Source organism: Peromyscus californicus, unplaced genomic scaffold, assembly GCF_007827085.1.
Source record: "Peromyscus californicus insignis strain IS unplaced genomic scaffold, ASM782708v3 Scaffold_7__1_contigs__length_154581171, whole genome shotgun sequence".
Lineage (NCBI taxonomy): Eukaryota > Metazoa > Chordata > Mammalia > Rodentia > Cricetidae > Peromyscus > Peromyscus californicus.
In genome coordinates this window covers 99230908-99243568 of record NW_026294595.1, presented here as the reverse complement: position 1 = coordinate 99243568, position 12661 = coordinate 99230908, and positions in this window count along the sequence as shown.

The window sequence follows — 12661 nt, the reverse complement described above, 5'->3', positions numbered from 1 at the left end:
AGAACTAGAAAAAGTAGCAATTTTCATTGCAATCTTTTTTTCCCCCAAATACTTACCTTGGACTATTTTAACCGTTTCTGGGGTGACTTACCTTGGGTCAGTGGACTTAGAAGTTTAGGAATGGTAGTATTAAAAGTCTGTTTTCCATTATACAGAGAGAATTTGATTGATGATTAGGATCAGGGTTCCAGGTTTCCATATAATGTTTCCATTCTCGAGGAAACGGGAGAAAACCTACAGTGACGATTTTCATTTACATATACCCTTTTCCTGTATTTGATTTTCAGTCTACCTCCAGCTTTGAGTTTTTGGTTCACTGTCCTGCCCCCTCCTGGCCCTTTTGGCAGACATGAAGGTTGGGAGGCCATTGACTCACATATTTCCTATGGGGCAGAATGGACACCAGAAATGGAGGCGTATGTTTGAAACTTCACATTCTTTCAGTAGAAAAAGTGAAGTAGTGTCTGTAACATATAAAAAGGGAGACTGTTAGTAGTGCTATAATTCCTACTGAGAGTGCAGTTGGAAAAATAGTTGGGGCAGTTTTGCCCACATGAGCGGAAGAGAACAGGCAAGAAAAACATCCAACAAATTCTCAACAGGCTTTGCCATAGGCATCAACAAGATCGGTGATTTCTCTGTCACAGTTGTCTACCATAAGATGTACACCATGGAGAAGGCCATTTGTCTGGCTCAAGATTTCAAGGAGCCTTGCATCAGCTAATGTGAGTTCAGGAGTTGGGCACTGACTTTCTTCTACTATAAACTCAGGTCCCCATTAAGATACATGGTTCATGAGGAAAGTTCCTGGACATTAAGGTTAATGTAAGTTTTGTTTAATAAGGTAAGGCATAATTTTGTGTCTGGCTGGACTGTGTACTAGACACTTTTCACCAGAACCTTGTAGAGGCCTTTAAGTAGTGCCTTACCAACAAGAGATGCCTTCCCTGTGTACCAGCTGTTATGTCCAGTGGAAACAGACAGTACGGGCCAAACCTGAGTGAACCAAAAATGAAAATCTGTATTTTGAAGTCTCTCCTAGACATCAGCATCTGTAAAAATGACAGCAAGGTATCTGGCTGCCTCCTTTAATCAGGGAACATGATTGGTCAAGATACAGGATGTCCTATTACAGCTGTGAGAAATAGTCTTCTAGAAACAGTGTTGTCGGGAGGTACAAGAAGGGCTTGGATAGTGTGACCTTCAGGGAGGTTCTTTGGTGCTTTATACAGTCTGGCCCATTGTTTTATTGTGTGTGTAGGTCTCTGTCTCTTTCCATCTGTGGTGTGTGTGTGTGTGTGTGTGTGTGTGTGTGTGTGTGTGTGTGTGTACACATGTGTGTGCTTGGGAAGGCCAGAAGTCAATGTTGGATGCCTTCTCCAATTTCTTTCCACCTTATTTTCTGAGAGAGGATCTCACTGAACCCCCAGCTCACTAATTTGGCTAGACTGGCCAGCCAATGAGCCCTATGGAGCTGCGTTTCTACGCTTCCTCGGACCTGGGGTTACAGGTGTGCGCGTCACTCCACCTTACACCAGTGCTGGGATGCAAACCTAGTCCCTATTCTAACAGAGCAGGCCCTGCACCCACTGAGCCACCTCCCCAGGCTCACCTGTTTACAAGGAAGATCCTTTTAGAAGATGGTAAAGGTGGTGTTATAAAGATAAGGGGGGGGATTGAAAACCAAACATGCTTCAGTAGTGTCTGTCCTGGGGAAATTCAAGAGGTAAAGAGCTGGTACAAATATAAAGTGCATATTTTAATTAGGAAAGTAACACGTGTTGATTGCCAAAAATGATGACATCACACACACACACAGAGAGAGAGAGAGAGAGAGAGAGAGAGAGAGAGAGAGATGCACTTGCATCTGCATTACTCCAAAGAAAATAGAAATACCACTTTCATTTTATATTTTCCTATGTTTCCCTTCTAAATATTATTTTCCCAAGGACACATTTTTTTTGCCTAGTTCAAATAGTATTTCTAGACGGTATGTGCAACTTATTAATCTGTTTAAAAACACATATTATTAAATATTCCTTATATCTTTTTATAGCTATATAAAATTCTTCAATCAGATAACCATTTATTCATTTATTCCAGGATGGCAGTCTCTTGAACATGTAATTTATTTCCTGTGTTGGAAGATAAACTTCTTAATACATAAACCTTTATCCAAAATTCAAATGATTTTCCTTAGGCTGGATTCCTGAAAGCATACACACCGAGCCAAAGGATTGTGACACTTTTCAGCTCTTGATGCATTTTGACAAATTGCTTTTGCAAAGGGCGGTACCAATTTGCACTCCCGCCCGCAGAGGATTGACTAAGACAATTTTCAAAGTCTTTGCTAATTGGATAAGTTAGAAATAGCATTCAATTTTGGCTTTACTTTGTATTATTTTCTTTCCACTAAACTTGAAAGACTTCTCATCTTATCAGCTAGTTGGAAAACAAGATCTTTTAAGAAGAAAATCATGTGCAAATTGAGAATCTTGTTAGGGCATCCTACTATTTTGCAAAGGTTGATACTAGCGACAACATATGATGGAAGTTGTCGGAACAAAAATGCAAACTATTAAGTAAGCCCTACCAAGAGAACATATTAGCATATGTGTTCATAGTATCAAATGCCATCTGGAATAGAGCTGAGAGAATGTGCCCATGGATCCTACCAGCATGAGGCCTGGGGGAGGCATGAGAAAGCGATGTTTTGAGGAAGCATTTCTATGGGAAGATAGGAAGAGCTAGGGAAAGTGAGTCTGGAGATGCAGACAGGTGATGTAAGTGTGTGGCACCACATTTACTTTGGTCCTGCAGAATTGCTCTGGGGTCAGGCAGTGTGGTTCCCACCTCAGCAGAGGGTATTCACATGCTCAGTCATTGTTCAGGCCATGAGGAAGACAAAGTGGACATTTTCTCACTGTCCAGGCAAGCACATGGAAGGCTGGGTAGGAAGGGTGTGGGAAGGGAAAGAAATCTTTCACCCTGAGTCTGCTCAAAGCCTCTTACTAGCTGAGAAGCCAGGATTCCAGACAATTAACAGAATTCACTGTGAAGGTTGCCTACACACTAATTAGAGACACTAATCCTTTTAAAGTTTTTTAAAATTATTATTTTTAAATTTTGTATGTATGGGTATTTTGCTTGTGTGTGTGTGTGTGTGTGTGTGTGTGTGTGTGTGTGTGTGTGTGTGTGCACCACTTGTGTGCCTGGTGCTTGTAGAGGTCAGAAGAGAGTGTCAGGTCTCCTGGAACTGGAGTTACAGACAGGTGTGAGGTTGTCATGTGGGTGCTGGGAATCAAACCTGGGTCCTCTGGAAGAGCAGCCTGTGCTCAATAGCCCTTTGTTTCAAATGAGAACGTTAAAATAGCAATGAGCTGTGCTTAAGGCATAAGTTGCATGCCCTTGCTCCTTCCCAAGCTGTAAACCTGCACTTCTAGCAATCCCACCCCTCTCTTTCTAAAACCAAAACCAAAACACATCACACACACACACACACACACACACACACACACACACACACACACACCGCCAACTACACATTTCTTTGCTCCCTGTATAACCCTTGTGACCCATGTGACCTTATCAGACTGTAATTCTGTCTATGGTACCTTCAGAGCCACTCTATGATCTACTTACCAACAAGAGGGGAAAGGGGTGGGGGTGGGGCGTTCCCAAGAAACCGTCTGAAGGATGTAAATCGAAGTTCTATGTATGGATACAGTGGACGCACGTGAGAAGCCCAAATCCACACCTTCTGAGCGTCTGTCCTTCCCCAGAGCCTCTCTCTTAACTCTGTACTTAAATTTATGTTGAAATATCATCCTCACCCCAACTCTCCTTCACACTGGCTTTCCCTGAGGTTCTCTTCCGTGGAAAAGTCAAGAATCCCAGCTTCACTTGAACAGAGGTCTCAGAAGAGAATTCCTCTGACTGCTGCAGGCCACAGCACGACACTGGGTATCCAGCCTTCACACACTGCCACGAACACAAGCAATCTACCTACGGGTAGCCCTCTGTCAAAGCAGGTGATGCCTCCTGCGAGTGCACGCACCTCCTTGAGAGCAGCTGTGCAGATAAATAGCCGAGGCATCCTGGGTAGCAGGTGGAGCATCCATCTTTCCCTCGGAATCCTGTGATCCCCTTCACATCTGTGTGCACTAAACACAGCAGCTCGGTCTCTGGCTTTGACTTCCTGATGTACGAGTCACAGCTCAGGGTCTCTTTTCCTGGTTACAGGTATATCCAGAGGCTGCTACAGCTCTGCACAAAGCTTGACCAAAGCAGCAGCCTCGGCTTGCAACGTGCCAAGGCTTGGGGCATTCCCTTCCGTGGTTATACCAACCTCCCTTTGACTTAGGTGCATGCCTCCCTGACTAACATGCTTACAGCGTTGACTAGGCTTGGGATGTGCACGAAAATGTTATTATTTTACATAATCAAAAGAGCAGAGGCACTTCCTTCTTCTTTTATGTCCCACCCTTCCCTTTCCTCTCCTTCCTTCCTGGGATATCCCTATCCCTTCCTTTCCCGAACAATTCAGAAAGCCATGGGGGAGGGCAGCCTGCCCGAGGAGGAGGAGGAGGAGGAGGGAGGGAGGGTATGAGTCAGCAACAGGATGTGCGGTGCCTCCTGGGATCATGAGTAGACAAGGAAGCACTTTAAGATAATGGGAGTCAGGTTTCTCATTGTCAGAGAAGGGAAGTACGAATGTGAAAAGGGAGAAAATTAGGTGGGTAGATACATAGCTGGAGAGATAGCTGATAGATCTCATTAGACAGATCCCCCAGGGTGACAGGTGTGAGTCATGCATCCAGATCTTTTGGAAGAGACTCAGGTGGGCAGACACTCCCAGGATATTAGGGGATTTTGGAAAGACTCCTCCACTGGGAGGCAGAAGCACCAGGCGTGAGACCTTGAGTCTATCCCTGTTTCCCTCTGCCCCACACAGACTCCGGCTTGCATGGGGCCTCTCCACTCTGGGGCGTGGCTCCTTCTGTGTGAGAAGGACTGAGCTATAGGTCACACAGCCTCAAGGAAAAGAATAGAATGAACACAAAAGCCACCAAGGGTGAGACACTTCTGCCCCAAGAGCTATCCCCACATCAGGCCATGATGGGGCTCTGCCTCTCTGGCTTCAGTGTCCCCATACACTCCTGAAATGGATCTGTCTGTCTGTCTGTCATCTATCTACATACATACATATATCTGCTAGCTCTATACATAGACAGTTTGGGAACAGTAACACCCCAATAGCAAGACAGATATTCATATCTTGCTAACTATATGCTGCTATCATTCAAAACAAACCCCTAAGAAATCCCAGAGATGAGACAGAGAAAATATAGATAATTCTGAAAGAACTCCTCATGTCAGAAAGTAAAGATACATCCAGTAAACAAGGTACACAGTGGAGAACATAGCAAAAGACACAGAAATTAGCCCGAGGGGCTCCCACTGACTGACTCTTAGACAATAGAGAAAAAAAAAAAAAAAAAACCAGTTATGGTAACACATTAGAAGCCACTAACTAAAACAGGTGACCATAAGTCCATGGTGATATCAATACATAAATGAATAAATTAAAGGCTTGGAAGAAATGGAAAATTTATCAAATTTCAAAATACTTCCCTAAAACTACTTAAAAATTTCAAAAGAAATAAAGACAACCATGACAGAGAAGCTGGCAGTCACCAGGCTAATGAGCTGACGGATGTGAGCATCGGCACCAGTGGGGCAAAGTCGTGTGCTGCCTCGCAGAGTGCAAGGCGGAGCCTCAGCAGAACTTGAGTGGTCCTCCTGCCCATGGTGCACAGTCAGAGTACTATTGTGGCAAATTATCGGAGAACAGAGAAAGGACTCACTGTTCTTAACACGCCAAGTTAGGAACGGCTGGCAACAGTCTATAGCTAGATGGCATTTGTTTTTCAGATTGCGTTGTTTGGCTGAGTGACATCACTATGACAAAAGGTGAGTCCTAAATAAAAATGAGACGATGGTCATGTTTCAGTGATATTTTCCCCTTTGAAGGGCTGTGCTGGGCTGCCTGGAGGAAGGCTCTGGTATTCAGGAGTGACGGACAGAGTTTTTCCTTCACTCTTCAGTGGTTCAAAAAAACATTCCATTGTTCTTTTTAAAGTTTTTGTCAATATTTGTGACAGTTTCACATAAAACGTACACACTCCAAACAAATCCCAGTTTTGTGTTGCGCTACAATCTAAGCTCTTGAAACAAAGGTACTGAGCAGGGCATGGGGCAGGGGACCCATGAGGAGTTTCTTTGTCCCGTGGGTAGTAGCAGGGACATTGGCTAGAAGTCAATGGGTCTCTGGTCCTGTGGGGCTCCTGTGTGGCCACCAGGAAGGATATGCTGCATATAGGTGGACAATGGGGACAGGGTTGAGCTTGTGAGGGGTGGTGAGTCAGCCAGGATTCTGACTATGTGCTGTCATCACCCATCACGTTATCAGATGCAACTGAGAACACCTCCACCCTGACACCCTGGGCTGCCCTAGGAGCACCCAGGGTGATCCTAGAGTCCTGATGCATGCCAGATAATGCTGGGGCCTTACACTTGGTGAGCACAGCCCAGACCCCTTTCACTCTGCTTGTGACCTACCCTGTGGAGTGTCCACCTTGTTAAAGCCTTTTCCTTAGCCCCATTTTTCTCCACCCATGGCTGTAGGCCTCTAGAATAAGAAAAGGGGGACTTTAGTAATCCCGATTTGAGTTTTATACTACTTTTTTTGCTTCCAGAAATAGGCTGTGAGTTTCCATTTCTTTATGGATTTTTGTCCCAAGCAGTAAGTTTGTATCCCCCCCCCCCGTAATGTAAGACCCCTTCACCTCACTTAGAGTGTGTAGCTCTGTACTTACTATATTACAAAGAGCAGAGGAGGTTGAGGTGGCCCCTGGTACCTCAGACTACCAGCAATGCAGTCAGTTCCATGCAAGCAGACTGAGACAGAGACCCAATCCCTACCTGCTATAAAAAAAATGATGCTCAGACTCCATCAGACCAATAGAAAGGAAGAGAAGAAGGAAGAATTCCCTAGTGCAGCATCCTAAGCCCAAATAAGCTCCTTAGAGTCTCGTCTGCCAAGGGAGGGGGGCTTATCTACCTGAGAAGTCTGGAAACTTGCCAATACACCTCATTTTCATCTGGAGATGAACTGTTTTTCTGTCTTTAGTTCTTACCCACTAATCGGGTACCAAGTCCACTGCTTCCCGGTGGGAGTTGACTCTCGTCTCCGCCCTAATGTACTGCAGTCACAACTCAGATTCCCCACCAGTACTGAGCAAAGATCGGCCTTTCAGGGATTGTCTTTCTGGCCGCCGGGATGGCCTCTTCCTGCTGAGGGACAGGCAAGGTGATCCATGGCATCATACAGCCTGGTCCTGTCTTTTCCAAGTGGGGAGATGAGACAGAGGACTGTGGAGGCAGCCCTACAGGCTGGTGATGACAGAGCCAACTCAAACAGAGCCAAGACCCAAGCCCAAGCTTTCTTCTTCTCTTCCTGCAATGTGCCTGCTATGGGCAGTGTGAAAGTGGAGATGCTAGTGGTAGAATCCAAAAAAAAAAAAAAAAGTGGAAAATTTAGGAAGACGTAAGACAAGGAATTGGAGCCCCCAACTTACCCATTTTATCTGGAACAGAAAAAGCAGTTGCTAAAGAGAGGCCATGTATTTTAAGCAAATTATTTGGATATTGACCTAAAACAGTTTTTCTCAACAGCTGGGTTGAGTCAAATACTTTTTTTGTGATGGGGCCTGCCCTGTGCCTTGTAGTGCGCTCACCAGGTTCACGGGCTTCTAGCTACTGTGGGGTGCTGCACCTCCTGGTGTGGAGCAGTTTCCTCCTGAGAGAGTGAAGCATTCCACTCTGCAGGGAAGCTTCAGAGCAGGAAGGTGAACAAGTCAAAATAGCTTCAGGAAGTTCCTGAAACTAACCAGATTCACGAGGCCCCCTTCCTGCAAGAGTAAGCAATGACAGCTGAGAGTCCCTCTCAGATGGAAGGAAGCTGAACTGCAGAGAAGACTCCGTGACCAGACCAGATGCCTGGAAGGGACAGAAATCACCCAAGCTGCCTGGAAGGGATTTAGACCAAGTGAGGCACCCAAAGGACACTCTCCAGCCTATGGAGTTGCTTGCAGGCTATGCACTGTGCTCCAGGTTCCCATCTCTGTGAGCTGTCACCCATGCTGGGGTGGGCCTTGGTGACACAGCTGTCTTTGAGTCATTTCTGCTCCTGTAAGTAACCCCTCACCCATATTCCTGTAAGCAACCCCCATAGAACTCACTGGCTCACCAAGTTGGACTTGAGTGGCATCCGTGTTTTTGGTCTGTTGTGTCTTTCCTATCGGGGATGAGTAGATGTGTGTGTTGTCACACTGTACCTCCTGAGCCCAAAGTCACTCTTGGCTGAGAATATCTGTTCAATGACTTGACTGAGTCAAGCTGAATGCTTGGACATCTGGCAACAGGTTATGAGTGCTTGGATTGTGGCAGGCGGTGCAGCCTCAGTCTTTGTCTCAGGCTCTGGAGAGAGACTAGCTGTCTTAAGTGGTGACCTAGCCTCTGACGAGCTCCATGGCATTCCCTGGGCTGTTTAGTGCTGTACAATATTATCTGCAAAATGCTGCTAGGAGGGTTTGTCAAACCCACCTGTTTAATAGTAGAAGAGAGGGCAGGGGTGTAGCTCAGTGTCACAGTGCTTGCCTAGCACGCACGGGGTCTCGGGTTCGATGGTCAGGGAGATTGAGGAGGTTTCGATGAGTGTGTGCCAGAGGAGGTCACAGCATTCTAGATGGCTCATTACCTCTTGTGTTTGCTCAATTACAGTTTGGTAACTGATTGAGAAATTAGATTTGTCGTCACTTCAAGAGTTGATTCTGAAAAACAGAGCCGGATCAGTTTTGACTGAATGTCACCCTAAATGCAAGAGCCAAGGAAAGCAACTAAGTCAGGTGTCTCAGCTTTGCTTCCAATGTAAAAATAGACGAGGGATGTGTACGCGTTTATTTAAAGTGAGGAAAGAAATTACATCAAACGCTCAGCGCTCAGGAGCCTTTGTTCTATGCCGTCTTAAGGCAGTTTACCAGACACGCTTACACGGGAACGGTTTCCGAGTGCAGCCTGCCTTCACTTTAGCATCTAGAACAGTCTGTGCTGCCAGTATTATTTAGGGCCCATGCAGCCAGAAAGCAGAAACGCTTCAGTATCATTAAGCCATGCTAAATCCGCTATCAGTCGCAGGATGCAAATCCTGGGGGACACTGCACTAATGTTAGCAGAGCCCTCTGTGCCATTGTTCCTGGGCTTTCTGGAAACAGTTTGTGGGAATGAGAAATCCCCCTGTGTCAGCCACAGCATGGCTGAGCTCCCAGTGCCTGTAACCTCCACACGGTGTGCACGAAGACGCTCCAACCGTGGAGTTGGACTTGGCGGCTGTCTTCTGCTTTCCATGCTTGTGCTGTGTCTTCTGCCAGAGGTGTACATTTATTTTGTTTTTCCCAGCCTGGGAATGTGTGATCGCACTGACTTCTCTCCCTCTTGTGACCATCTTTCAAATAATGGTGCTGATAGCGTGCTGCATCCGGAACACTGCATTTTGCGGTGCAGCGTCACATGTGCTGATTTGCACGAACTATTGCTCCTGCCTCAGAAACGGCTCTCAGCTCAGTGGAGAATCTCCATTTCCCCCTCAAACCCATGTGATCATTTTGTAGTTTGCTGCTTCTTTTTTTTTTTTTCTAAACAAACAACAAAATAACCTTATACGCTTTTCAGTTCACAATGTTCAATCTTAATTAAGCCAAGTTCAAGATGCAAACGGAAATGACTAGCCGAGAGGGGCCGATTACTAACACTCATTGGCACATTCGTTCTAAATTTAGACGGTGCCCTTAGAGGCCTCCAGATTGAATCACAACCTTATAATTAATATTTCCTGTTCTTCCTCTCTGTGTGAAGTCGTCAGGCCCAGTGGCACTCGGTATATTTGCAGTTTTTATTCTTTACAGATTGTATGCCACGGTCTATGACCTGAAACCAGGAAACAAGATGACTGAAAAATACAATCTAAATGATAACCGCAGAATTTCAGCTGAATTGCTTGATCCAAAAAAACTGTCTCTTAAGAAAAAAAAATTATTTTGAGGTAGGGTATATACAATTCAATGGTTAGAGCATTTGCCCAGCATGGCTAAGGTTCAATCCCCAGTACAGCAGAAGGAATCTTATTTTCAAACTCAAATCTACCAATGTACACATATCAAATCAAATCCTATTATAGTGATGAGTATGTGAGCACTCATCGGTGCATAAATGAATAAAGATGGGTAAAGGATTTTTATAAGGTATTTATTGATTTATTTATTACCCTTTTCATTGAAAAAAAAACTTTTTAAGCAGTATATTCTGATCTTGGTTTCCCCCTCTCCCAATTTCCCCAGCCTCTACCCACCTCCCTACCAACTCAACTCCACACATTTTCTTTAAAAAACAAAAAAACTAATACACACACACACCGCACACATATACACACCACACACCACTCCCTCCACACCACAGACACATACCACATACACACACCACACACATACATACACACACACACACACCACACCACACACACACACCCACACACCACACACATACATACACATACACACACACACTACACACCACACACACACATACACACACACACATACACACCCTACTCCCTCCACACCACAGACACAGACACATACCACACACATACACACACACACATACCACATACACACACACACACACACACACACACACACACACACACACACACACCACATACCACACACACATACACACACCACAAGAATTCAATTTTGGAATTCTTTCACTTCATTGTGACATGCAGGAATTCCAAATTGTGTTGGGTGACAAGTATCTGAGGAACGTCGGGTCAGAGGGAGGCAAAGGGGTGGAGGAGAGGATCCAGAAAGTCAGTAACCACTTGTCTAACAACAGGCAATGCCATGTGACCATAGGAAAGGGATTTTAGAGCTGACTTCAGTGGGTTGCTGGAGGCCTCTGACACTCCACCTGAAATTGCAAGTTGAAATGTGTTGATTGGCTTTAATAATGATGTTGCAGAATAGTAACCAAGAGATTCAGAGTGCTGTGGGTTTTCTTTTCCTTCTTTTTTTTTTTCCTGTAAAAAAAAAAAATCACATCTTGTATGAAATAACAACAGCTGAACTAGGTCAAAAGCTGACTCAGTCCATTCACAGTTAAAGGAGTCTGTCTCAAAAGCGGTATGAGAAACCATAGCTAAATATCTGTTATACCTGTGCCTCACCCCTGGAGAAGTTTGTGGCCACTGGAGGGGAGAGAGGCAACTCTTTGCCTGGTATGTCTCCAACTAGCTGTGCACTGGACTCCAGACTACCCAGTGCTCTTACTCTCAGGGGATAGGGCTATATCTTAGAGAAACTTTTGAATATTTCTATCCCTTTTCCTAAGGGGTAAGCCCCTGCTGGTCAAGGTTCTTGATTGCCAGGGCTGGTGATGCTTGACTCCTGGGACCTTGGCTAGGGATGACAAGGGAATGAAGTAAGGACAGACATACAGACACATGGACAGAAGGTCTTGGGGTACACTCGCTCCGACGAAGTGACATCTACTACTGTCTGAAGCCCAGACCTCAGCGTGTTCATTTGGTCCAATGCAGGGAAAGGGCTTAGGTGGTGTCTGTAGTGGGTGTTTATGGGTCAGCCCCAGGCTGTAAACATCCAGGATGAGGAGGAGGAAGCTGCAGTGCTTGTTTTGTTCACACTCATCAATCAACCATAAACACTTGTACTTAGACCCCTGAGGAAAGCTTGGTCATTCCTCTGACCAGGCCTGTGTGGATAATGGCCAGTTTTCCAATTTCCCAACTTCCTATGGGTCTGAAGCCTTGGAGTGTGCACAACACACAGTCAGGCCTTCACTCATTCGGGGCCTCCTCCACTCTCTGCACTTGATGTCGCTAGGAACCAGTCAGAACGGGCATTTTAATGATATTCCAGGTTATTCAAAGGCTCCGTGATATTTGAATATCAAGTGCCTTGAGGCACTGCCTTGTGTGGTCTGTCACTTCTGAGTTCTATATTTTGTCTAAACGCGTCACGGCAAAGGCTCTGAAGTCCTTTCCCACCGCTCACCCACATCATTAACTTCCTCATGTAGCCGCCAAGTGCAGCTCCGCGGCATAATTTGGACGATACAGGGAGCACACTTGCAGGCTCCCAAAGGCTTCCTGTGACCTTCAGGGTTAAGTTTGGACTTGGCCCTCTCTGGCCTGAGCTCCAGCTGCATCCACAGTGCCACATGTGCTTATCATTTCCGTGCCGCAAGGAAGTGACTCAGTGATCATGGAAACTCTGAATTTGATGGTCTGGGAAGTTTCCGGAGGAGACTGCAGATGGCTGGGGTCCAGGGAGCCCAGAACTTGCCTTATTTTCTTTGCACATTTTGTTTCCTGCCCTGGGAAGAAAGGGGCCACCTTGCTCAGTTCTCTGCCTCGATGTTGTCACCGTTCTCCCAGGCTCCAGGACAATAGCGTCCCTTCTAGGACCATTTTCTCTTAGCAGTCTTGGTTGGCTCCAGGTTAGTTTCCCTGCACTGGATA